This window comes from Sorex araneus, chromosome X (assembly GCF_027595985.1).
Source record: "Sorex araneus isolate mSorAra2 chromosome X, mSorAra2.pri, whole genome shotgun sequence".
NCBI lineage: Eukaryota > Metazoa > Chordata > Mammalia > Eulipotyphla > Soricidae > Sorex > Sorex araneus.
In genome coordinates, this window is record NC_073313.1 from 271,745,461 (window position 1) to 271,771,755 (window position 26,295).

A 26,295-nucleotide genomic window follows, 5' to 3' on the forward strand; every position below is an offset into this window, starting at 1 on the left:
AAATGTGTATGGCGGTGCAGAAGCTTCTTAGTTTAAGGTAGTCCCATTTATTTATCACTGTTTTCACTTGCTTGGCCAGTGGCGTGTCAGCTTTGAAGATACCATTGGCTACAATGTCGTGGAGGGTTTTGCCAACCTTGTCTTCAATGTACCTTAGGGATTCTGATCTGATGTTGAGGTCTTTAATCCATTTTGATCTGACTTTTATACATGGTGATAGATAGAGATCTGAGCGCATTTTTTTGCACATAGCTGTCCAGTTTTGCCTCGCGGCCACTATTGTGCCCACACGACCTCATATCTCTTCATTCTCAACAATGGAAAACAAATTATCAAATGCTTCTTTTCCAGTAGGTCTGACTTTGTGGGGGGGAAACTCCAAAGAGAAAGTAAAGTGAAATTTATCAGTTACACAGGCAGGGTGGGGAGCTGGGGGGTAGGGGATTGGGGGGAGGTTTACTGTGGTTCTTGGTGGTGGAATATGTGCACTGGTGAAGTATTTGAGCATTGTGTAACTGAGACTTGAGCCTGAAAGCTTTGTAACTTTCCACATGATGATTCAATTAAAAAAAATGTATTTGGCAATAAAGTGGGCTGCGATCAATTGCTCCCGGAGGGGTTTGTCACCGTTCTCGTCCTCCTGTGCCTCACAGCCAGGTTCCTGGCCGAACCTGGCGTGCAACATATCTGGGCATGTTGGGAATAACTATTTTCCAACATATGAGAAAACAGAGATAAGCTGGAAAAAATCCTTAGAAAAAGCTATTAGACCATCCTGAAACTTGATGGTGTTGAGATGAACTCAATCAATCATGGTTAGAGATCAACCATGACTTAAGCAATGTTCCGTGGACAGTAATGGTGACGGAACAGTCATTGGTTAATCACTGTTCTGGGGCTCACCCAAGAGTAACTACAGGCATCCTACATTAGAAAATAGATGATTAATGTAAAACATTTTGTAAAAATAAATCTGGATCAATTCTTAAATCAAATACAAGAATTCTCTAATATATCCAAAGTAAATAACATTCATGAAAATGATTGATTGTTTTTATGTCAAGGAGTTTTGAAGAAGCTCTTCTTTTGAACATTGTTTTACAAAATGTTTTTAGGACTTGGCTAAGAGTAAAATTCCTTATTTTAACCAATGTCACATACAACATCATAGACAAATAGAATTTGGCAAAGTATGTCAATGTTTTGAGAGGTCCTTGTGGTGTGAGAAGACTTCATTGGCTTCTGGGGAAGCCTCCACACAACAGAGCCAGTCATCAGCTGTGAAACCATGTGGATGAGCACTGAGCTGCAAGACCCAGAGTCACATAAGGTGAAATTCCTGGTGTTGATGAAGAACCTTCTGATTGTAGTATAGTAGCTAACCACAGTCAAGGTCCAAAGATAGAAGATCTGTCCTTTCCAAAGGGAACAGCACAAACTTCACAAATGTCTGAACATATATACATATATATATATGTAAACATTTAAATCAACTTAAGGAAAAGTACTTCAATGATGTAAAATTAAGAATACTCAGAATACAAGGAAATGCCTACAAATTCAGAATAGTTACTGAGTGTAAGTTTATTTTTCAAGAATTATTTAAATGCATACCTTTGTTTTTTGCTTTTTGGGTCACACTGGCAATGCATAGGGGTTACTCCTGGCTCTGCACTCAAGAATCACTCCTGGTGGTGCTTAGGGGACCATATGGGATGCTGAGATTTGAACCCGGGTTGGCCATGTGCAAGGCAAATGCCCTACCTGCTGTGCTATCACTCCAGCCCCTAAATGCATACTTTTTACAATAGTATTCACATAGTTTTTTTTATAACAGTATTCACATACTGTTTTCAATGCATATACATTTTTAGTTTTAAATGTATATACATTCGAATATAAATTATTCATCAGAAAAATTATAGTGAAAGCTCTTTCTTACCAGCCCTGCAATCATTCAGTTGCTGGGACTTTATTTCCTTATAGTAGTGATTCATTCTTTTTTCTTATTCCAGAAGCATTTTATGTATGACAGAGTATGAACTAAACATTTTTTCCTATTATTTTGGTTTAATGATACATCTTGGAGATATTTCATATCAGTCCTTATCTTGCATTTAAGCACTGGAACTAGGGTTGGAGAGATAGTACAAAAGGTATGGTATTTGCCTTGTATGTGGCCCACCCCAGCTCAAATTCTGGCAGTGAATATGATCCTCTGAGTATTGCCAGATATTATTTCCTAGCATAGGATATGGAATAGACTCTGAATATTGACAGGCATGACCTAAAATCATTCTCATCCCTCTAAAACCAAAACCAAGTACTAATAACACATGTTAAGAAAACTCAGGACATTTTAATCTTTCCCAAGCAGATTCTTCTTTTCTCAGTAACAATATGATTGTGGACCAGAGCAATATATCAGCAGGTAAGTTTCTTTCTTTAAACACAACCACCGCAGTTTTGATCTCTGGCATCAGATAAGATCCCTGAAGTCTTGCCAGGAGAGATCCCTGAGCACCGAACCAGGAGTAAGCCCTGAGCACTGCCAAGTATGGCCCACAAAATACTTACCAGCAACTTCATAGTGAAAACTCTCTTACAAGTCATATCAGTAACTATAAAATTTCTTTTCTTGAATTTCAAAGGTGGCTGGAGCGATAGCACAGCGGTTGGGCATTCGCCTTTCACGAGGCCGACCCAAGTTTGATTCCTCCACCCCTCTTGGAGAGCCCGGCAAGTTACCGAGAGTATCGAGCCCGCGCGGCAGAGCCTGACAAGCTACCCGTGCGTATTGGATATGCCAAAAACAGTAACAATAAGTCTCTCAATGAGAGACGTTACTGGTGCCTGCTTGAACAAATCTATGAGCAATGGGATGACAGTGACAGTAACAATGTGAGTTTCAAAACCAGTACTAATGAATTTGAAACAAATAAACAACTAAAACAAAAGCAAAACCTGGGGCCTGCTAGTGGGATTATGCTATGGTTGTAACAAAGTGCTACAGAACAGTCTTTTGGTTTACCTGTGAGCATGTGGCTCTAACTTTGACAGGCTCAGTGCTTTAATATCAGAGTGCTGCATCCAAATACAAGTACCATGTGAGGACAGGCTTAATATTCTTTGTTCCCAATTTATCTCCAATTACTCTGGCATTGTTTAGACTATCGGAGATTTTCAATTTTTTTTAAAATTAATATTACATCATGTCAGCAATTCATAAGAAATAGAATTTTGAAAGGTATTGCCCTAGGCACTTACTAACTTAATTACCAACAATGTGTGAGACTGTTCATTCAGCATAGAATTGCAAAGTGTTTTAACAATTTCAGTAGTCTCGTAAATTTGATAGAATTTCTGTGTATATAGGTGTAAAACAATTGTTTCATATGGGTGTAAAACAACTATGAATTACCTTTTTAGATTCCCTAGATACTTTAGACTCACTAGATGGGTGAGAAATAGAAAATTGTATGATATGAATGTGATGTGCATATGGAAATTCTTTCTTTAATTTGAAGGTTCTTTTTAAAGGGGGAGGCAGTTGGGCCACGTTTGGTGGTGCTTGGGGCTTACTCTTGGTTCTGTGTTCAGGGCTCACTTCTGGCAAGACACAGGGGACTATTTTATGCCTGTGCGTCAGAGATCAAACCTGGGTCTGTCATGTGCAAGACAAGGGCCTTATATACTGTATTATAGGTCCTAATTTTATTCCTCTCCTCTCCTCTCCTCTCCTCTCCTCTCCTCTCCTCTCCTCTCCTCTCCTCTCCTCTCCTCTCCTCTCCTCTCCTCTCCTCTCCTCTCCTCTCCTCTCCTCTCCTCTCCTCTCCTCTCCTCTCCTCTCCTCTCCTCTCCTCTCCTCTCCTCTCCTCTCCTCTCCTCTCCTCTCCTCTCCTCTCCTCTCCTCTCCTCTCCTCTCCTCTCCTCTCCTCTCCTCTCCTCCCCTCTCCTCCCCATCCCCTCTCTTCCTCTCTCCATCCCTCTCCTCTCCTCCTCTCTTCTTTTTCATTTTTCTCTTCTATGCTTTCTTTTCTTTGTTTTGTTTTCTTTTCCTTCTTTTCTTTCCTTTTATAAAAAAGGTTCACAATGTTCTTGTGCTCTGATAAGAAAAAGTTTAGGCACTTGAAACGTAAAATTATTTTACTCTTTGAGATTAAATATGTATATGCCCTAAGACAACCATTTTCATACTGGGAATAATTTTTAGACTACTATGTGATAGTCTTGTTCTATAGAATAAAGTAAACTGACAATCATTTCTTTATCTGGAATTTACATGGTTTGGGAAGGTAGATCAAAGGGCCGGAGTACAAGCCTGTGATATACAAGGTCCCAAGTTCTCTCTATGGCATCATGTAACCCCCCCAGCATAGCTAGGGGTAGTCTTAGTGGTCTCCAGAACTGCATGTTGAGTATAACTAGGAGTGGCACCAGCATCTCTAAGCAATTCTTGGGAGTTCCCTCCTTACTCCTGTCCATGGTCAAAAATAAAGGATTTACAAGAAGGGTATTTAAGCCACGGCCAATAGCTCAGCAGTCTTGATGGGATTCTTAGGCAAATATTAAAAGCCATGACATCCTGGTCGGTATAATTGAAGTATAAGATTTCTTTGAGCACATGGTCAAGTCTGAGAAGTACCTATATTAGACATTAATGTGAGAAAATAAATATCCTTATTAGTTAAACTATTGCAGTTACTCTTTTGAATTTATGAGGCCAATGATAGCTGGTTCATTTAGTTTATGACCATTTTTCCTAGATATTTTTACTAAGGCCTAGAAATATGAGGGGATATGTCTAAGTAAACACGGTTGGAATTAAGTATAGAAACACGTTCTTCTGTTGAATACAAGGCAGGGTTACCAGCAGAACTAGTGGGAATATATATTTAATCCCATAATAGCAACCAAATTCTGCATGTAGCGTTAATCATCATCATCCCATTGATAGTCAATTTTCTCCAGCGATCTCAATAAAATCTCCATTCACCCTAGCCCTGAGATTTTAGCAGCCTTTCTTTACTCATCCTTCCAAATGATGCTCCATCGGAGGCTTTTTCAGGGTCATGAAATGAGACCCATCATTGTTACTGGTTTTGGCATATGAATACACCACAGGGACCTTGCCAGGCTCTCCCATGTAGGCAGGAAACTCTCGGTAGCTTGCCAGGCTCTCCAAGAATTAGGCATTAATATTTTATGGACTTGACATATATTTGTCTCACATGCTGGAAGAGTGTGGAGAAGATCAGTTGTTGTCACATGGCTTGATTTGATTTGATAAATCATCTATCTCTCTGAGAATCTACAGAGAAACTAACAGAATTTATACTTCTGTGTAGTAGGCTAAATAAAATTTCTCCTGATAGTTTTAGTTGTTGACAAGCATTGTTGGCATTTTGTGGGACACATAACATACAAGCAATAAAGTACACTGCTCTGTTTGACAGTTAGCTATTAGATGTTTATCTGTGTTTGAAAATTATAGTAAATCATTCAAACTCTTTAACCAGTGTGTACTCTTACTTCATTAAAGTAAAAGAGACACTCTCCAAGTTTTTTTTTTTTTTGCTTTTTTTTGGGGGGGGTCACACCCGGCATATACATGGGTTACTCCTGGTTCTACACTCAGGAATTACTCCTGGCGGTGCTCAGGTCACCATATGGGATGCTGGGATTCGAACCCCGGTCAGCCACGTGCAAGGCAAACACCCTACCCACTGTGCTATCGCTCTAGCCCCGACACTCTCCAAGTTTTGACGGCTGTAATATATATCACCCCAATTTCTACATAGTACATGTGCAATTTTTGCAATCATAAAGAAAGTACAGATATTATTAAAAATAATTAGTGAAGCATTTTCAAACACAGGTGAATTGTGCTCCCATATTGGTAGCATAACATGTTCAGGTTTGATAAGGAAATTGTGTCTCCAAAGGACGTTTTCATTTATGCATTGCATAGATCTATGTGAAAGGCAAGAGGTTACCATGGAAAACAAATCATTTATCCATAGTCTGGTATTATCATCTTAGCTGCTCAGGACCATGAACAATTTTTTCTCTTAACTTCTAAATATTTTTCTATTTAGAGCATATTTTTACAACTCTTTATGCATGTAAACTGATTTATTAGTTCTAAAGCAATTTTATATACATTAATTTGCATTGTATTTTCCATTTTATAGTGACAGTAGATATTATTGTGTGGTTTTGTTTTTATTTTGGATGTCTTTCTAAAGAAACGAAATCTTGGAAAATAATTATCTAAAGTAGCAAAGAGTACAGTGACATTGTATGATCTCAAAGTCATGAATTCTTCTTAAGTTTATTAGTCATTAAAATAGTTACAAAAATTATATGCTTACTGTTTTCGTGATAAACTCTTCCTATATTATCTAACTTAAATAATAAAATAAGCCAATTAATAATTGTTACTATTCCCATTTTGCAGTTCCAGCATGAAACTAAATCTGAGGAAAGAAAATGTTGCTGCAAATCCAACAACAAATGGATAAAACTGAATAAAGCACAGGTGTTCTTGGCAATACAGCAGACCTTAGTATACACATGCCCTTTGTTGCCAGATCAGGTGGCCTTAATGCAAACAACAGTCATTTCTTTTCACTCTATTTCAGCATCCCCGGGCTTTTCTAATTCCCTCTTGTAATAATTATTGTTTTATTTTCAATTTTATTCCCAGCCAGATACTCCACTTCCTGGACTGTGGTCTAACATGACAAAGAGCAAGGAGCACGATGACTTGACTCAGGTTAAAGACCATTTGCTTGTTGCCTCTATGTAAAAATGACTTGAGAAAGTTAGTTGATGTTTTCCAAGTCCAGGTTTTCTAAAATAAAATAAGTGGGTCTTATCCTTTCTGCCTTGAACATAGATTTATAATAAGGAAAAGAGTAGCTGACAAATGTTATCTCTATAAACTTTTGTAATTTTGATAAAGATATCTTTAAATGACTTACATTAATATTTTGTTCATAACATATTTATCTAATATAACAATATGAAGAAGAGAATATCTGTATTCGAGTTTCTATTGAACTGAAGTGGATAGACAGAACTGGGGGTCCTCACAATGAAATTCATAAATGCAGGTGATTTCAGGAAGCCAGAAACAGCTTGAGAGTCTGCCAAGGATCCATCAAGGACCCATCAAGAAAGCACTGCTTGACAACACCATAGCAACAGACCCCCAAGACAGGGCTGTCTAGGGAAATGTCTATTAAGATACTTTTACAGAAGTGCAATATGCACACTAAGTCTCCATCTCCAGGTGGCCTGGTCATCACCCACTCACTGGTAATCAACTTTTCCTTTAACTTCATGGAGTGCACCCTATCTCTGTCAGCTGCCTGCGTGGGGGACGTAGCTTTTTCCTCTTGTCTCTCTAGAGGAAACCACATTCAATTTTCCTTTCCCCCTCACAGAAGAAAAACATATTCCCTCCACTTACTTTTGCTCTCCTTTCTCATGTTTTATCAATAAATTGTATTTGTTTCATTCTTTGTCTTCTCCTAAGATTATTTTTCTGTGAGGATAGATAATACGTCTATAAGACCTATTGTCCACAACTTGCAGGGGCTCTGGCTTTTGTGAGTCCTAACCTCCCTAAACACAGCCCCCGTGAGCCTCGAGAAGCCAGCTAGGATAGGGCAGCACGCTCTCTAGTACCTACCTGCCCCTGTGTGGGTTTCCACATGCCCATGGTCAACACAACAGCACTCAGGGAATGCAAACAATCCACACTTAGTATTTCTGGAAGTGACAATAGCATCACTTAAACAATTTACTCCATGGTCATATATTTACCTTTAAAATATTTTCATTATCTATGATGTCACTTGCCACTTGTCACTTGTCATCCCGTTGATCTTCGATTTGCTTGAGCAGTCACCAGTAACGTCTCTATTCGTTTCCTTTGCATGCTAGTGTAGCCCAATGATATCTGCTCACTCCAGGAACAGGAAGAGGCTCAAACTGTTCATTCAGGGTTTTGACGAAGAAGTCTGACCATCCTGTTGGTGGGCGGCCACGTGGTCTTTTGATATATCATGCAATCCAGTCAGTAACAGCTCTAGTCCAGCGGTCGTCTTTGAATCACATTATGTGTCCAGCCCGTCTGATTTTTTATGCCTTGGCAAATGAGACAAGGTCCCTGATTCTTAATCGTCAACGGAGGTAGGAACTCTGGATTCCTTCTCTCACTTGAGTGAAACATGATACTCCAAGAATAGCTTTTTCGATTCCTCTTTGGGATACCCGAATAGCGTTCTTATCCTGTTTTCATAGGGCCCAGGTCTCTGAGGTGTATGTTAGTGCAGGAAGAACGGTGGAGTCAAAAAGATGTTCCCGGAGCTGGTGGTTCTTCATCCTCTTAACCACTTTTTCAACAGTCTTGAAGGCGTTCCACGCAGCTCTTTTTCTCCTGTGCAGTTCTGGCGCAAAGTCATTCCTCATATTGAGTTCTCAACCCAGATACACACAGCTGCTGCATTCAGAGATGTTCATTCCGTTGAGATCAAATGGATAGTCAGGGACTAGTTCATTTTTCATGAACATTGTTTTGCTGAAATTTAGCTGCAGTCCAACCTTTCCAGTCGGCCAGCATTTGTTCCAGTTGGCTAATGTTCGGTTTTATGAGAATGATGTTATCAGCGAAGCGAAGGTGGTGTAGTTGCTGACCATCAATCTTCACTCCCATTCCTTCCCATTCCAGTCCTCACATGACGTTCTCGAGGGTGTTACTGAAGAGTTTTGGTGAAATGGTATCACCCTGCAGAGTTCGGCAGGGTGATTATCCATGATACCCTACTTTATTTGACCAATGGATTTAGGCAAATAACACATATTTAATTGGGATAGGAAAAAAATAAGACAAGCCTGGATACTTTCCCAAATATAAGCGATTTCAATTCTAGATCTGGGACTTTAAGCCAATATATTGCTTCTCTCTGATATGGGAGGTTGATTAATTTCAACCAATCTTCAAAGGCAACACTGGACAACTTGACCACGCTGAGAGATTAGTTATTTGCTAAGGGCATCAACAAAGGATTTTCATCTGCTCACATTTTATATCCAGGATTCATTCATTATCTCAAATTCAATCCACAAACGCTTATACTATTTATTCATTTATTCATCTGCATAAGAAATCTGTCTTTCAGGAGGTCTTTGAAGGACAAAATATTAATTCTAATCACAGCATTAATGGAATTTAGAGTTTGTTGCCCTTCATATGTCACTCATTCATTCATTTATTGAATAAATATTTATTGAGTAACAATTAAGTTTAACATATTTGATTCGAAGATCATGAATAATAATGTGGAGCACAAAAGGGTGGTTTCATGAACAAGAATTTGTGCCCCTATATTGTTCTCTTTTACTGTTACTCAGGAATAAAAAGTACCCTGAATTAAGACTTGTGAAGAAATACTTTAATACCAGTAGACCTAGCCTCTAAACACAGATTTTGAATCTAATGATTTTGAATCAAATGACAATTACATGTCAATATTTTGTGACCAGTGAGCCAGACCCATTCAATCTGATACTGATCATATCCTGTTTAACCAGTAACAAATGAGGCAATTTATTGAGCCATATTGTAAATTTGTAAATGTCCTTTCAGATTAATTCCACAAGATTTTAAATCAGTATATCTGGGGTGAAAGTCAAAAAGGCTTGTTTTTCTATTGTAAGTAATCTTGATATGTAGTTTAGAAACTTTAGACTCTACCAATGCATAATACGTTTGAAGAAAACATGAGATAATTGGATTCTTCCTCATTAATGCATGCATACTTCTGCAAAGTATAAACTTGACCTATAATTTCTGAGAGTTCATAGAATTCCAACAGCTCATTTGAGTATCCCTTGGTAGATAATGCAAGATTCAGAATTTTAATCTGTATAAGAAAACTCCCTCACTTTGAAGCATTTAAAAGACAGTGGAGGGGTCATAGAGATAGTACAGGAGATAAAGTGTTTGCTTTGCACATGGCTAACCCTGGTTCAAATTTCCTACATTCTGTATGAGTCCTGTGCATTGTGATGTGTGATCCCCAAGTGCAAAGCCAAGAGAAAGTTTTGAGTACTGCCAGTGTGGCCCCCAAACAATGAATAAATAAACAGTGTAGATATTATATAGACATTGATTGTTACCTGAGTGAAGAAAGAGAAATAGTCTTATTCATGTACTTTAGACCATGTACTACTCTATGAAAAAATTATTTATTTGCACTTTGTGTTATGTCCTTATAAAGAGGTTTAATTGATTAAAAAATGTATTGGCTTTGTTTGGTTTAGGTGACCATGGGAAAGAAAGAAAGAAAGAAAGAAAGAAAGAAAGAAAGAAAGAAAGAAAGAAAGAAAGAAAGAAAGAAAGAAAGGAAGAAAGAAAGGAAGAAAGAGAGAGAAAGAAAAAAAAGAAGGAGGGAAAGAAGGAAAGAAAGAAAGAAAGAAAGAAAGAAAGAAAGAAAGAAAGAAAGAAAGAAAGAAAGAAAGAAAGAAAGAAAGAAAGAAAGAAAGAAAGAAAGAAAGAAAGAAAGAAAAAGAATTAAACAGGACTCCGTGAAGGAAGTCAGGCAAATTGAAAACTTTTGTGGAGTTAAGAGCTTGATTTATAAATAATCTTGACTTCCTTTCATGATCTGAAAGATTGAAGATTTTCCTTCTGAAAATGGGATGCAGACAATTAAGCACAGGGAGGAGTGACTGTTCATTTTACATTGGTTCCATTGTCTCAGTTTAATTTTAGGTCAGGAATATGCAAAGAATTGGAGGAAAAGAGAATATTTTTGCATAATGTTTTAAGACCTGAAATACAGTGATTATGAGAAGAATGTTGGCAACTGAACTGATTAACCTCTAGTATGCTCTGACTACCTAAGCTTTAGAAAATGCAATCTAAATCTCTTCCCTACCTTTCCTTCTTGTTATTGACATAACTGGGAGGTCACAGACACTGGGAAAAAGAGCTTATGGCACCTGGCCACAGTGCTAAACAGATGTCACACATTTTCACTTGCTAGGCTCACACTTGCTTGGAATTGGTTGCAGTGCGCTAAAGATTTCTACTGAATTTCTATCATACTAGGATCGCTTTTGGTGTATGTGAGGTCATATCCTCTAACTTCAGACCTATAAAGTCAGGCATGTTATTGGGAGTCATCCCTGGGTCCCCTTGAAGGGTGCATTGAAACATACCTCACTCTCCAACTACAACCTAACTTCTGGGGGAGGAAAAAAAGGTCCTGTGCTGGATTGTTGGGAAAAATCTTATGTTTCTATAGTAACTGACACATGATATGCAAAAGCCTAAGAGTAAGTTTGTAAATAAGCAAACTGAGATTGTGGATCTTATTAACAGATACTTCTGATAAATTCTGGTTTAGGTTACAATTGGTTTAATTAGTTAATTTTTAAAATCTTACCAATGGGACCTACAGTTTTAGAGAAAGTATATTGAAAGATCCTGGGACTAGGAGAAAATGACCAGAGACAGAGCACTTCCACAGAGCTGCTATGCCTTATTTTCATTTTGTTTCATTTTATTTTTAGAAGTGGGTTAGGGCACATCTGGTTGTGTTCAGGACTTACTTGTGCCTCTGTGCTCAGGGATCACTCCTGATGTTGCTCAAGAGACAATATGGGCTGCTGGGGATCAAACACAATTTGTCTGTGTGCAAGTTTTTACCCAAGGTACTATCTCTCTAACTCCCATATTATTTTATTGTAAAATAATAAAATTTAAATTCATAGTGTGGTTGAAAAAGAAAACTCTAGGGCATATGGTGCCACCAATAGGTCAGCCTATACCTGTAGGGCAAGTGCATCAGCAGCCTGATGATGCCTTCAGGCTTCGTGACACCCTCAAATTGTTGCTGTGCCTTTGGCAGGACCCCAACAACTTGGGACTAAGTTTCCCAAAAAATTAAATGCCAAAAGTTAGGTATGTAGGAGCCACATTCACAAACCACCTCTGTTAAAATCTCAGGCCTATCTTTTGGAAAACAATATGGACGATTCTCAAAAAATTAGAAATTGAGCTTCCATTTGACCCAGCAATACCACTCCTGGGAATGTATCCTGGAGAGGCAAAAAGGTATAATAGAGATAACATCTGTATTTCTATGTTCATTGCAGCACTCTTTACAATAGCCAGAATCTGGAAAAAAACAGAGTGCCCCCAAACAGATGACTGGTTAAAGAAACTCTGGTACATCTACACAATGGAATACTATGCAGCTGTCAGAAAACATGAAGTCATGAAATTTGCATATAAATGGATCAACATGGAAAGTATCATGTTGAGTGAAATGAGTCAGAAAGAAAGAGAAAGACAGGGGCTGGAGCGATAGCACAGTGGGTAGGGCGTTTGCCTTGCACGCGGCTGACCCCGGTTCTAATCCCAGCATCCCATATGGTCCCCTGAGCACCGCCAGGGGTAATTCCTGAGTGAAGAGCCAGGAGTAACCCCTGTGCATCGCCGGGTGTGACCCAAAAACCAAAAAAAAAATAAAGAGAAAGACATAGAAAGATTGCACTCATATGTGGAATATAATGTAACTGAGAAGTACAAGTTGGCAATGATGCAACTTCTGGCAGATATCTCTCTGGACTTAGTTACTAAAATACAGAAACCCAAAACCGTGAGGCCGCTAAGTGCTGTCACTCAACCTCATACCTCTTCATTCTCAGCAATGGAAAACAAATTATCTATTGCTTCCTTTTCAGCAGGTCCGACTTTAGGGGAGAGACTCTCCAAACAATAATAGTGAGTTTGGTTGAAATATTGAATGCAATTAAAGTGAAAGTAAAGTGAAATTTATTAGTTACACAGGCGAGGGGGGCTAAGGATGGGGGAGCTAGGGGCGTGGGGGGCTAGGGGTGTGGGGGTGCGGGGTGGAGCTATACTGTGATTCTTGGTGGTGGAATATGTGCACTGGTGAAGGGATGGGTGTTTGAGCATTGTATAACTGAGACTTAAACCTGAAAACTTTGTAACTTTCCACATGGTGACTCAATTAAAAAAATTTTAAAAAATTAAAAAAAGAAAGAGGAATAAAGAAAAAGAAAACTGCGGTACCTTCAAGAATTAGATTAAATGACTGAAAAATAATGTTTTTCAAAACATTGATGTTCAAAATACATATATAGCATATATGTATTATACAAATATAATAAAATATAATATGCAAATATAAACTATAATATATAAAATATAATAAAATGTTGTAACTTTGAGGCATCCCATTTGGGAAGAGTTTAACAACATTAGTTAAAATTATCTTCCATTGGAAGGGACTGCACAGAACACTAAAAGAAATAACGCCACGTGTGCTGCTAGTGAGCCTAACAAAAATCCCAGGCCTCCTCTCAAAGGAGGACTCCTCTGAAGGGAGGATTGGTAGCTTGACTTAAGACAAATATCTAAATTGTCAGTGTACAAATATTTAGTGATTCCTATTTTCGCTTCAATGGCGGAGCGATAGCACAGTGGGTAGAGCGTTTGCCTTGCACGGGCCGACCCAGTTCAATTCCTCTCTCCCTCACGGAGAGTACTGAGTGTATCCCGCCAGCATGGCAGAGCCTGGCAAATTACCCATGGGATATTTGTTATGTCAAAAACAGAAACAACAAGTCTCACAATGGAGACATTACCTGTGCCCACTCAAGCAAATCGATAAACAACAGGATGACAGTGCTATAGTACTACAGTGCTATTGACACCTTCAGTAGATGGGTCAAAACATGAGCCATCAATATTGAGAAAACCAGGAAGTGTCTGAAGTGTAAAAAAAATCACTAATTTGTCACTACAAAGTAATAATGTGACTTTATTTTTGATGGGTTAAATTCAAACTTATTAATCATTTCACTTATTATTAGCAAAGAGATTTAACTAAGGAAGAGAAATATTTTGGAATGATTATGAAGCCTTTAACAAGACGAGTAAAATAGAAACTTGAGATTGTTACACTATAGCTTTTAATGAAGTTATTGTTATACCAGGTAGTAATTGGCAAATTAGTTTCATTTTCTTCCAGTTTATAATTTTATTAAAGCACCGTGACAGTTTCTGAGGATTTCTGTGAAGATGGTGGTGATGCAGCGGCAAAGGCCAGAGCTGCTCAGCATTCTGAACAGCCGGTGGGGTCATAAGCATCTCTGTGTGAGTGAACGTGGGTGCCCCTTGGATGTTCCCTCTCAGGAAGAGTGCCATGAAGCAAAACTGGCTGGTCACCTGCGGTGGAGTGCTAGTCTGGTGTGGAACTTGTGAGGATGGCGACAGGGTGGCTGCCGCTGGCTGAGCACCCCCGGCTCTCAGCACTCTTGGCAGGGGCAGAGTTTTACTGTCTCTGAATAGTGCTCTTTGGTCCAACTTGGTAATGCTTCGGAGTGCAGGCCCAGGAGTTGAGGGGCGTACCCCCGGTTCCCCCTATGGACTGTGAAAATTCCCGCTGGTGGGTGGCCCCGCTGCTCTTTCTTTCCCAAACTAGCCTGTACTGCCCACAGTATATTAGCATTTGGTGGTTGAATTTTTTGGGAAACTTGGTCCTGATTTGTTGGAGTCTGGCCAGAGTCATAGCGGAATCATAACCTTCCTGAGTGCCATTGTCTGGAGGTCAAGGATGGGGGCGTGTGTCCCCTAGTCAGGTTCTGCTGCTGTGGCTGCAACCCTCCCAGAGTGCCCAAACTGTGAACAGTAGCAGCACTGACCCTGGTCCTGATCCCTGCTGGGGTCCAGGGCCATGGCACAGCCCGCTGGTCAACCTGGACCCACAGGGCAAGTACATAAGCAGCCTGACAATGCCCTCAGCCTTCCTGACACCCCAAAATTGCTGCTATGACTCTGGCCAGATTCCAAAAACTCATGACCAAGTTTCCCAATAAATTAAATCACCAAATTTAGGTATGTGGGAGCCACACCCTCAAACCAGCTCTGGCTCAACCATACAAGCTCATCTATTGACCTCGCTTCAGAGACCCAGAAGTAAGTCTCAAAAGAGATCAAAAGTTAATCTCAGACCCACACAAGGCTGAACAGGCCAGGGTAAATAAAAGGAGGGCAGGTTATCCCAGTGCCCATCTAAAGAGAGCCCCAGCAGTTGCTTGACCCCACAAACCAAAATCATCGCCTTTTCTTCAGCTTGACTCCACCATTTCAAGATGGATCTCACTGAGATATTCATTGTATAACTCTCATCCTGTTTTTCATCAATTTTTTCGAGCGGGCACCAGTAATGTCTCCATTGTGAGACTTGTTGTTACTATTTTTGGCATATCAAATACACCACAAGTAACTTGCCAGGCTCTGCTGTGCGGGTGAGATACTCTCAGTACCTTGCCAATCTCTCTGAGAGGGGCAGAGGAATCGAACCTGGGTGGGCCACATGCAAGGCAAATGCCCTACCTGCTGTGCTATCACTCTGGCCCCACCAAGATATTAATCTGCTAAAAATTCAGTTATGCAGATTTTTGACTAAAACCTTCAGGCTTTCTTAGAGTTGGGAGAGGTTTCCTCCCTCCACCTCCTTGTACTTCTAAAAAGCCCTGGCAGTCATATCCATACCCCAAAGCCACCATTCAGTTCAAAACTACTCCAGAGGTAACAGCCCCATGCAGCCAGCACCACTGATGTCAGGAAAAGGGTAGAAATTTAATCCCACCCTAGAAAATATATTAGAAGAATTATGTCAAGAAATGTTTGAGGCTCTCACTCTTTGCCTATACCTCTTAGATATTAGAATTTCTTCTAAACATGGAAATAATGAAATATGGAAATATTGCCTATACCTCTTAGATATCGAATCTCTTCTAAGACACAACTTCACCTAATAACTTTGAGTTATTGTCTGTCCTTTAGAGTGACAGACTATTTATTGGAACAAGAGATCAAAATTAACAAAGTATGTTATCAATTATGATGGGTGCAGAGAAATATGTAAATATTGTTTTGCCTCACAAATAATGAATTAACCCTAAGAGAAATTCTTAGGGTGGGTCTTACTAAAAACTTATGAAACTAGCTCCTCTCTCTAGTAATTACTGCCTACATGGAAGCAGCCTTATTAAGTTTTGTTAGGCATTTCAACTGCTGCAAAGCTTTGTCAAATTTCTAGTTGGGGGTCATCACTTATGGATAAAATCAGTTCAATCTAAAACATTTGGTGATAAGATTAACAGAAAGAATTAAACTCTTGCTGTATGCCCATGGAGAACTTGAAATTTCTCTTTAAGAGACCATAATACTAAAAGCTAAATTAAATTTGTTTAACTTTGGGCATGTCTTTACATCTGGCCAATAAGAGCAGAAACTAACCATTCCCTCTATAGCAAGCAAAAGGTCATAAACTTAGTTTATGACCTATTATTTTCTTGATACCATAAACACTCTGCCCTCTCTGGGCTAAAGAACCTTACTTTTTCTCAAGAGCTTTATATTTAAAGTTATAGTTGTAGTGAGTTTTTTGTTGAAATATTGAATGTAATCAAAGTAAAGAGAAAGTAAAGTGAAATTTATCAGCTACACAGGCGGGGTGGGGGGCTGGGAGGTGGAGGGGTGGGGGGAGGTTTACTGTGGTTCTTGGTGATAGAATATGTACAATGGTGAAGGGATGGGTGTTTGAATATTGTGTAACTGACACTTAAGCCTGAAAGCTTTGTAACTTTCTACATGGTTATTCAATAAAAAAAAGTGAATAAATAAATAAAATTATTGTTGTCAAATTTATCTGACTTCTTATTTAGACTGACGACTTTGAAACTTAATAAACCATTCCTGGCCCCCATCCATGGTTTTACCAAAGTTAGCATAAGATTTCACTCCCTTTCATAGGTATATCCATATTCTTTGCCAGCAGGAAGCAGAGAAGTTGGACCTTCATACACTTGCCTCTTCATGATTGAAGGAGATGGAATCTTTAAGGGAGGACTCTTGCAGGAAGGGAGATAAAGGGGCTGATAATTAGTCTTTTGGAAAGAATTTAGAAAAAAATTGCCTAGACCTGAAGTACCTCAAAAGGAATGAAGAACACAGTACTTTGTGATGCAAATACTTAGCTCTTTTTTTTAAAAATAGTGAATCACCATGGGGTTCAGTTACATACTTACAAACTTTCCTGTTTGCATTTCAGTCATAGAATGTTCAAGTATCCATCCTCTACCAGTGCCCATTCTCTACCACCAATGATCCCACTATCCCTCCCACCACGCCAGCCCATACCCCACACCCCACCCCATCTCTGTGGCAAGGTATTCCCCTTTGTTCTCTCACTCCTTTTGGGTGTTGTGGTTTGCAATAGAGGAATTGAGTGGTCATTGTGTTCGATCTATAGTCTACATTCAGCACACATATCCCAACCCAAGCAGGTCCTCCAAACACCCTTTTCTTGGTGGTCCCTTCTCTATCTAAGTTGTCTTTTCCCCAGCATGTGAAGCTGGGTTCCATGCCATGGGCCAAACCTCCTGGTCGTTATTTCTACTATTCTTGGGTGTTAGTCTCCTATTCTGTTACTTTATATTCCACAGATAAGTGCAATCTTTCTATGCCTATCCCTCTCTTTCTGACTCATTTCACTTAACATACTTTCCAGGTTGATCCAGTTATAAGCAAATTTTATGACTTCATCTTTTTTAACAGCTGCATAGCATCCCATCGTGTAGTTTTACCAAAGTTTCTTTAAGCAGTTATCTGTTCTTGGGCACTCAGTTTTTTTCCAGATTTTGGCTATTGTAAACAGTGCAGCAATGAACATACAAATGCAGATGTTGTTTCTACTATACTTTTTGCCTCTCCAGGATATATTCCCAGAAGTGGTATTGATGGGTCAAATGGGAGATCAGTTTTTACTACAAAGCAGTAATAATTAAAACAGCATAGTACTAGAACAAAGGCAGAGCCACAGACCAATGGAACAGAGTGGAATATCCTGACACACACCCACAAATATATGATCATCTAATCTTTGATAACAGAGCAAGAAATGTGGAGCAAAGAAAGCCTCTTTGACAAATGGTGCTGGCAAAACTGAGAGCTACATGCCAAAAAATGGGCTCAGATCTCTACCTAACACCATATCAAAAGTCAGATCAAAATGGATTAAAGACCTCAACGTTAAACCAGAATCCATGAAGACAAAGTTGGCAAAACCCTCCATGACATTGAAGCTAAAGGTATCTTCAAAGATGACACACCACTGGCCAAGCAAGTGGAAACAGAGATAAACAAATGGGACTAACTTAAACTAAGAAGCTTCTGCACCTCAAAAGGAACAGTAACCAAAATACAAAGACAGTAAACAGAATGGGAAAGGATATTTACCCAAAACCCATTGAATAAGGGGTTGATATCAAGGATATACAAAGCAGTGGTTGAACTCTATAAAAAGATGAACTCTATATCCAACCCCATCAGAAAATGGGTCGATGAAATGAACATAAACTTTCTAAATAAGATACCCGAAAAACTGCTCTTCATCACTAATCATCAGAGAGATACAGATCAAAACAATGAAATATCATTTCATGCCACAGATACTGGCCCACAAACAAAAGAATAAAAGCAACAGGTGTTGGTGCGGATGTGGGGAGAAAGGGACTCTCCTTCACTGCTGGTGTGAATGCCAACTGATTTAGCTCTTTTGGAAAACAGTATGGATGCTTCTCAAAAAATTAGATACTTAGCTCTTAAGAGAGAAGCTGGAACACCCAACCAGGGAAGGGGAAGTGTGGACTCCTACAGAACAGACAAAGCTACAGGAGTGTCTAAAGATCAAAGATTGAGATAAGAATGTTAAAGGACCATCAAGTCCCAGACTTTCTTTTCCTTCATTTTTCTCTTAGAATGTTTCTCTCAGTTAAATCAACATTGCTTCACTTAAAATAAAACAACCTGTAATTCACCTCTACTTTCTTAAGAAGAAGTGAGAAAGGTAAAGAAAGCATCTCTGTGTGACACTTCCAACGAAGAATCTCCTCTTTGGCAAGGTGTTTGTTTGACTGTCACATGAACACACGAGTGACAGGCACGCTTTTCTGTCTCAGGACCACGCATTTCTCCGCTGAAGGACTACATTTACCAGGTCACTGGCCTTTGTATACCCTAAGCAGCAGCAGGCAATTCAGTAGAAAATGGTTTTCTCCAAAAGAGTGAATTCAAATATGATCTAACTAACTAAAATAGATTTGAAAATTCTAAACATATGAAACAATACTTTTCCCCAATTCTCTATACAATATTCTTTATTGAAATGACCCACAGTCCTTGGGGCTGGAGTGATAGCACAGTGGGTAGGGCGTTTGCCTTGCACGCCCTGCACGACGACCTGGGTTCGATTCCCAGCATCTCATATGGTCCCCTGAGCACCGCCAGGGGTATTTCCTGAGTGCAGAGCCATGAGTGACCCCTGTGCATCGCCGGGTGTGACCCCCCCCAAAAAAAAGCAAGAAATGACCCACAGTCCAAAAAGAAAATGACCCACAGTCCATACCAAAGAGGGTCCCAAGAAGAATGCAAAGCAAATGGTGATTCAAAGGAACTCCAGATACATGGGGGAAGTACAAGGAAAACATGAATACAAGCTAATTACCATGCCAGGGACTGTGGTAATTATCCTGCCATTTCATTTCATGGAACACATTTGTGACTGTAATTGAATTGAAAAAAATATGATGGAGGGCTAAAATTACCAGGATTCTCTTACTGGAATTATTCTAGAATTATTATATTAATTGCAGTACTTAATACAATAATTAATATGTAATACTAGAATTGCTTATGCATCTTAATAGTTTGAGAATTTCAAAGGGACATTCTTGCAAAAATTAGCTTTTCATTTTTGTATTGATCTACATTTAACAATAGACTAAACCTTTCCATAGCTGGCAAAGAAAAATGCCATTTTCTTTTCTTTTCAGAATAGCTGCTTATTCCTTCATTAAAAAAAATAACCTGGTCACATGGTATTTTTAGTGTCTTTATTTTGTGAATCATCTGATGTACCTGTGGAACAAATGAGGTATGCATTTTATTTTTATTATTCATCATTGTAACTTTGGTGCCTTGTATGATTAATTTCTGAATTTAGGCATTTCTATAGGAATGCTGCAATATGTCCATGTGTATTTAATTTAGATTTCTTGGAATAGTGATGATGTTGAAAATTATTATATTTGCTTAGTAGTTATTTTATAGTCTGTGTGAAGTGTCTATTTAACACTCTTGGGGCTGGCATTATAGCACAGCGGGTAGGACATTTGCCTTGCACGAGGCTGACCCAGGTTCAATTCCCAGTATCTCATATGGTCCCCTGAGCACTGCCAGGAGTGATTCCTGAGTGCAGAGTCAGGAGTAACCCCTGTGCATCGCCGGGTGTGACCCAAAAAGCAAAAAAGCAAAACAAAAAAAAAAAACAAAAAAATAACCACTCTTGTTCATTTTTCTATTGAGGTGTACACTTTATTTAATTTCTGCATAGAAATTTCAATATATTTTAAGTGTTTTCACATATATATGTGTGTGAAACAAACTAATATTTTATTTAATCTTCTTTTATATCACTCAGTTATAGCTTATGTATCATAATGTACTATGTTCCAAGAACAATGCAGTTTTAGACATTAATAATATCACTGTATCACTGTCATCCCATTGCTCATTGATTTGCTCGAGTGGGCACTAGTAACGTCTCCATTATGAGACTTCTTCTGTTTTTGGCATATAGACATATCGAATACGCCCCGGGTAGCTTGCCAGTCTCTGCCGTGGAGGCAAGGTACTCTTGGTCGCTTGCCAGGCTCTCTGAGAGGGGCAGAGTAATAGAACCCAGGTCGGCCCCGTGCAAGTTGAACGCTCTATCCACTGTGCTATTGTTCCAGAGATTAATATGATTATTTAAAGATTATTTATATGCATTTGTAAAGAGCAAGAAATTTGAACTTTATAATAGCTAACTAGAAAAGGTACGGTCATTTCCCATCTAGGCCTTTAATTTTTCACCTGGTCATGTTGAGTATTAAAGTTATTTTATAATGTATCTTTCATCATTGTAGGTTAGAATTTCCTTGATGCTAAGTAATTGTACAATTATAAGCTGCTAAATATACTTGTTAAATATATGTGATTCTGGAGAATAAATGATTCTAGGATTATTTTCAAATAATCTGTTTCTCTTTAAATGTAAAATGTGGGGGATTAGGGATGGAATTTACATGTGTGAGACTCAGGGTTAGATCTACAGCACCTCTAAATTTATAATGAAAAAATGTTTTATGCCTTGAGTAGTTTTCACACTACTGTTCTCTACCACTTAATATTGCAAAGGGTTTTGTTCTAAAACTTTATTGAGGCATTTAGTGTTTGAATTTTTTGTATGATTAATTTTTATTTACCTTGTAACAGTAGGATGTGTTTTAACATTCTAGTTTGACAAATTAATCATATAAAGATTATATGAGAACCTCATTGATAGAAATAAATAAGTGATTGCTAAGTGGTGAATCTGGTTTTATTTTCATATGAAAGTAGGCTATCTAGCAGAAGCTGTATAAAAAAGAAAAACCTCATTCACATAAATAATTATTTGTTTAAATAATCAATAAACCATTCAATCAGTACATCCAAAGATTTCCTATTTAACACTCTCAATATGGTATATAAATGGGCACAAAATTATAAGAATGAGGTTTGTCTTTTCCTCATTCGAATAATTCACCATTGGAGACAAGCCATAGAACTAAAATCCAATGAAAAAAAGTATGTGTGGTACAGGCTAATAGTAGACTATGTCCATTAAAAAAAGAAGAAGGAGACAGCGGATAGGGCTTTTGCCTTGCACGCGGCCGACCCGGGTTCGATTCCCAGCATCCCATATGGTCCCCTGAGCACTGCCAGGTGGTAATTCCTGAGTGCAGAGCCAGGAGTAACCCCTGTGCATCGTCGGGTGTGACCCAAAAAAGCAAAAAAAAAATGAAGAAGGAGAAATGATCACTCTGGACAAGAACTGAGTATTGAAAGTAGATAAAGGCATGTACATGGTAACCTTTCGGCATCTGAATTGCCAGCCATAATGCCTAAAATGAGAGAGAGAGAGAGAGAGAGAGAGAGAGAGAGAGAGAGAGAGAGAGAGAGAGGAGAGGTGCCACCATAGAGGCAGACTGGGTTGTACGGTGGTTTGGGAGGTGGAAGGGAAACTGGGGGCATTTGTGCTGGGAAATTACAGTGGTAGAGGGATAGGTGTTGGAACACTGTATGACTAAAACCCAATCATGAATAGCTTTATAATGCTCTAACTCATGCTGTTTCAATAAAATAGAAATTAATATTAAAAATAAAAATATAAGAAAGAAATACAGACATCAAATAAAAACAAGAACACACAAACAAAAGAAAATAAATGCAATTATGGGAAGACTAGAGAGATAGCACAGAGGTTAAGTCACTTGTCTTTCATGTGCTGATCCCAGGCCAATCCTGGGTATACGCAGGCTCCCAAGGTCCATCAGAAGGGATGACTGAGCACAGAACCAGTACTAGCCCATAAACACCACTGTGTGATCATACATAAATGATAATAAAATAATTGTAAGATCATGTCTTACAAATCATTTGAACATGGAGTGGAAAGGACCAAGAATGAAAAGAAACAATATATATTAAACTGGTCTACATGACAGCTTTAGCCACCTGTAAATTTATGTATTTAAATCAGCTAAAACATGATAAAATATAAAAGTCATTTCTTCATGTGAACTAACACTCATTTCTTGTACTCAGGCAACAGACATAAATGGTTTGTGGCTGTTTTATTTGTGCTGTAGATATTGATGTCCTTTATCACAGAATATTGCTTTGAACAGGACTGCTTTGGGTAGAAGAGCACGAATAACACTCCAGTAATTTAAGATAAATGAACTGAAAGAGACCTTAAAATACATTTGAAATCAAACTGCGGTTGCATTTGAAACTTGATTTTTTTTAAGTTAAATGGTGATAAAACATAAACTACATTTTTTATGGTAGAAACTAAGAATTTTGAAGAGGAAGAGAGTATTCATATCTGAACTATATCTATGATAGTACAAATACATGCAAATGTAGGGTTATATATAAACCACTCATTTTACTATAATCTACTTGGTATATTTGTATACTGGTTCAACTGGTTCAATGTTCAGGCTCAATCTTGCGGATCACTAAGGACACCCTGTCATTCTTCAGGGCTTCATGCAGAGCTAAATCTTCAAGGATGCAAACTATGTGTCTTCAGCACCCAAATTATGAGCTCTATGAGTCTTTCATCAGCAATACCCTTGACAAGTTGTTATAATAAACAAATGAGATTAAAATACCTTCCTATTCCAATTTAAATTATGAGATGAACTTGTTGAATTCTACTTAAGTCAATTAACTACTTTCATGTTCTTCTTACAACAAACCTAGAAGATACATATATTGGTTCTCATTTAGTACAGTGTGTAGGGCATTTGCCTTGCATACAGCTGAGCAGGGTTTGATGTCTGGCATCCATATGGTTTCCTGAGTATGGTCAAGAGTAATTTCTGAGGGCAGAACCAGGAGTAATCCCTGATTATTTCTGTACCTGGAAATAAATACAGGAAAAAAATACAAATTCCAATCTATGTCATATTTCTAAAAATTAAATTGTAATTTATAGTTATAATTTGGTTATATATTTTCCTTAGTTTCCTTTCTTTATGAAGAATATTTTCTAACAGTCCCAGGGAATGCTTGAAGCATGAGTAGTACATTATACAGCATATATCTTTCTGTACATGTCTAACAGAGACCAACTGTAATAAGTAAATGAGTCACAGAAATATTTATAATAGTAGAAATAATTTATTGTAGTAAAATTTATGGGAATGTTAGTTTCTCAAACATCTTACAGCAGGGTTGGAGTGATAGTACAGTGGGTAGGGCATCTGCCTTGCATGTGGCCAACCCAGATTCAATCCTTGGCATCCCATTTCATCCCCTGACCACCACCAGGAGTGATTCCTGGGTGTGGAGCAAGGATAAACCCTAAGCATCACCAGTGTGAACCAAAAATAAAAATATAAAAGAATCTTACAGCATCCAATATTTTCCAAAATTGATTGCAATTATTGAAAATTGCTGAAACCTAAACCATGGGTAAAAGTTTTTTTTTAAAATTTTATTTTATTAAATCACCGTGTGGAAGATTACAATGCTTTCAGGCTTAGGTATCAGTTATACAATGCTGAAACAACCATCCCTTCACCAGTGAACCATGGGTAAAAGATTAACTATGCTATAGAATGTGATTGACATTGTTCTATAATAGATTTTACTAATTAAGTCTCCATGCATATTTCACATTGCTAACACCTCTATGAAAAAAGACTATCATATCCATTTTTGTTAACAAATGACAAAAGTGAGGCCTTAGATGTGTACATAATTTTTTCATGATCCCCCAATAAAGAAATGATCCATCAAGATATGAATTCACATCACTAGTGTCCAAAGTTCAGCACTATGAACCATCCAAGGTCTATAGTGTAGGATGACATTACTTTGTCCTTCCCCCCCTTGCCTCAAGGAGCTCATCCCGGTTTTTCGGGAATCTAGGCTTACCCCAGTCACACCCATCAAGGTGTTCCCGAGTCACTCCCATCCCTTTGTTTAGCTGAAATCCCTTCTCTATGCTCTCCCCCAAGACAGTTAATCCGCTTTCCGCTAATCTGACTCTGCTAATTTGTAAAGTCAGACCTTCCTAGGACACTGAATATTATAATATTGCCTTTCTCCTCTCTTTATGCCTTTTGACTAATTTACTTTAAAGCTATGTCCTTTTTGTATAGACACAAGAAGACTATATTATGCTTTTGTAACTTGGGACTTAATTGGCTTTGAATATTATTCCCTCCCAGGCATCTGCTTTCTCCACTTAAGCCTCAGTTGCCCTCAGTTCCTAGCACCCCAAAAGCAGGGTCCCGATGAGGGACAGGACAGATCCAGGGCAAGCGGTGAGTTATGTGCTACCCTGGCATCGAGATAGGCCTGGCCACAGTGCCTAATTCTTAACTATAAGTTAAGAGCTTAGTCATGGACAAATACTGTCATGATCCAAAAGTAATGATGAGACTAGGACCCTGCTAGGGATAGGAAAGACTGATGTGGCCTGAGCACTGTAGTCTGAGATCGAGATGGCCCCAGGAGAGCAATTCTATAAGCTTTAATGCATTTTTTATTGTGTCCATACAAAATGATTAATATTATGAATTCTTATATGTTTGCTGGATGAGGAGAGGAGAAACACACTCATGGGACTCTGCCCTTGGGTGGATCCTCCTGCTGAAAGAGAATTAAGTCCTAGGAGAAGCATCCCCTGAGGGAAAGGAACCTTACCCTATTGATTGTGACCACACCTATGTGTACACCCCAACCCCCTCATGCTGGGGGGGATTTAACTAGGCTGGAAGAGTGGATTGCGGGGCCAGATCCACAGATCCAGAGAGAGATTCAGAGCCGGGAGAGAAGCAGAGAGAGAGAATGAAATAAGCAGATAGAGCAACCAGTTTGGCCTTCTTCCTTCCATCGCCTGCCTTTGACCGACAACACACACAGAGGTTCCAGGGCACCGAATGCAGGTGGTGAGACAGAGCCGCCGGGAGAGCCCATGAGTGCACACGCCCCTCGGCGTGCTTTACTATAGAATTCTAGGGTTCTGAATTCTCTGCTCATACTTAGAAAGGGGCTGAATGATGTAGAATATGAGTGATAGTAAAGTACTAAACCAGTGAATAGTGCTAATCATTTAGGTTGCATGACTGTGACTGATTTCACACTATTCCTGTCAACAAACCCTAAGATTACATCATCATTTCTATGACCACATTTGTACGATCAAAAAGGTGTGGTATCAGGGCTGGAGCAATAGTACAGCGAGTAGGGCATTTGCCTTGCACTTGGCCAACCTGGGTTCGATTCCCAGCATTCCATATGGTGCCCCGAGCATTGGCAGGAGTAATTCCTGAGAGCAGAGTCAGGACTAACTCCTGAGCATCTTTGGGTGTGACCCAAAAAGCAAAAAAAAAGGGGGAGGGTCTGGTATCTTTTATGAAAATAAAAGAAAAACTTAATTATCAGAGAAGTACAGAAGTGAAATACACCAAAGATAACATACATGACTCAAATTTGAGGAAGAATGCCCTTGTTTTCAGTTTTGTACTGGTGTTCACTAATGTCACAACAAATGCATCCAGTGCCCCTGCCTC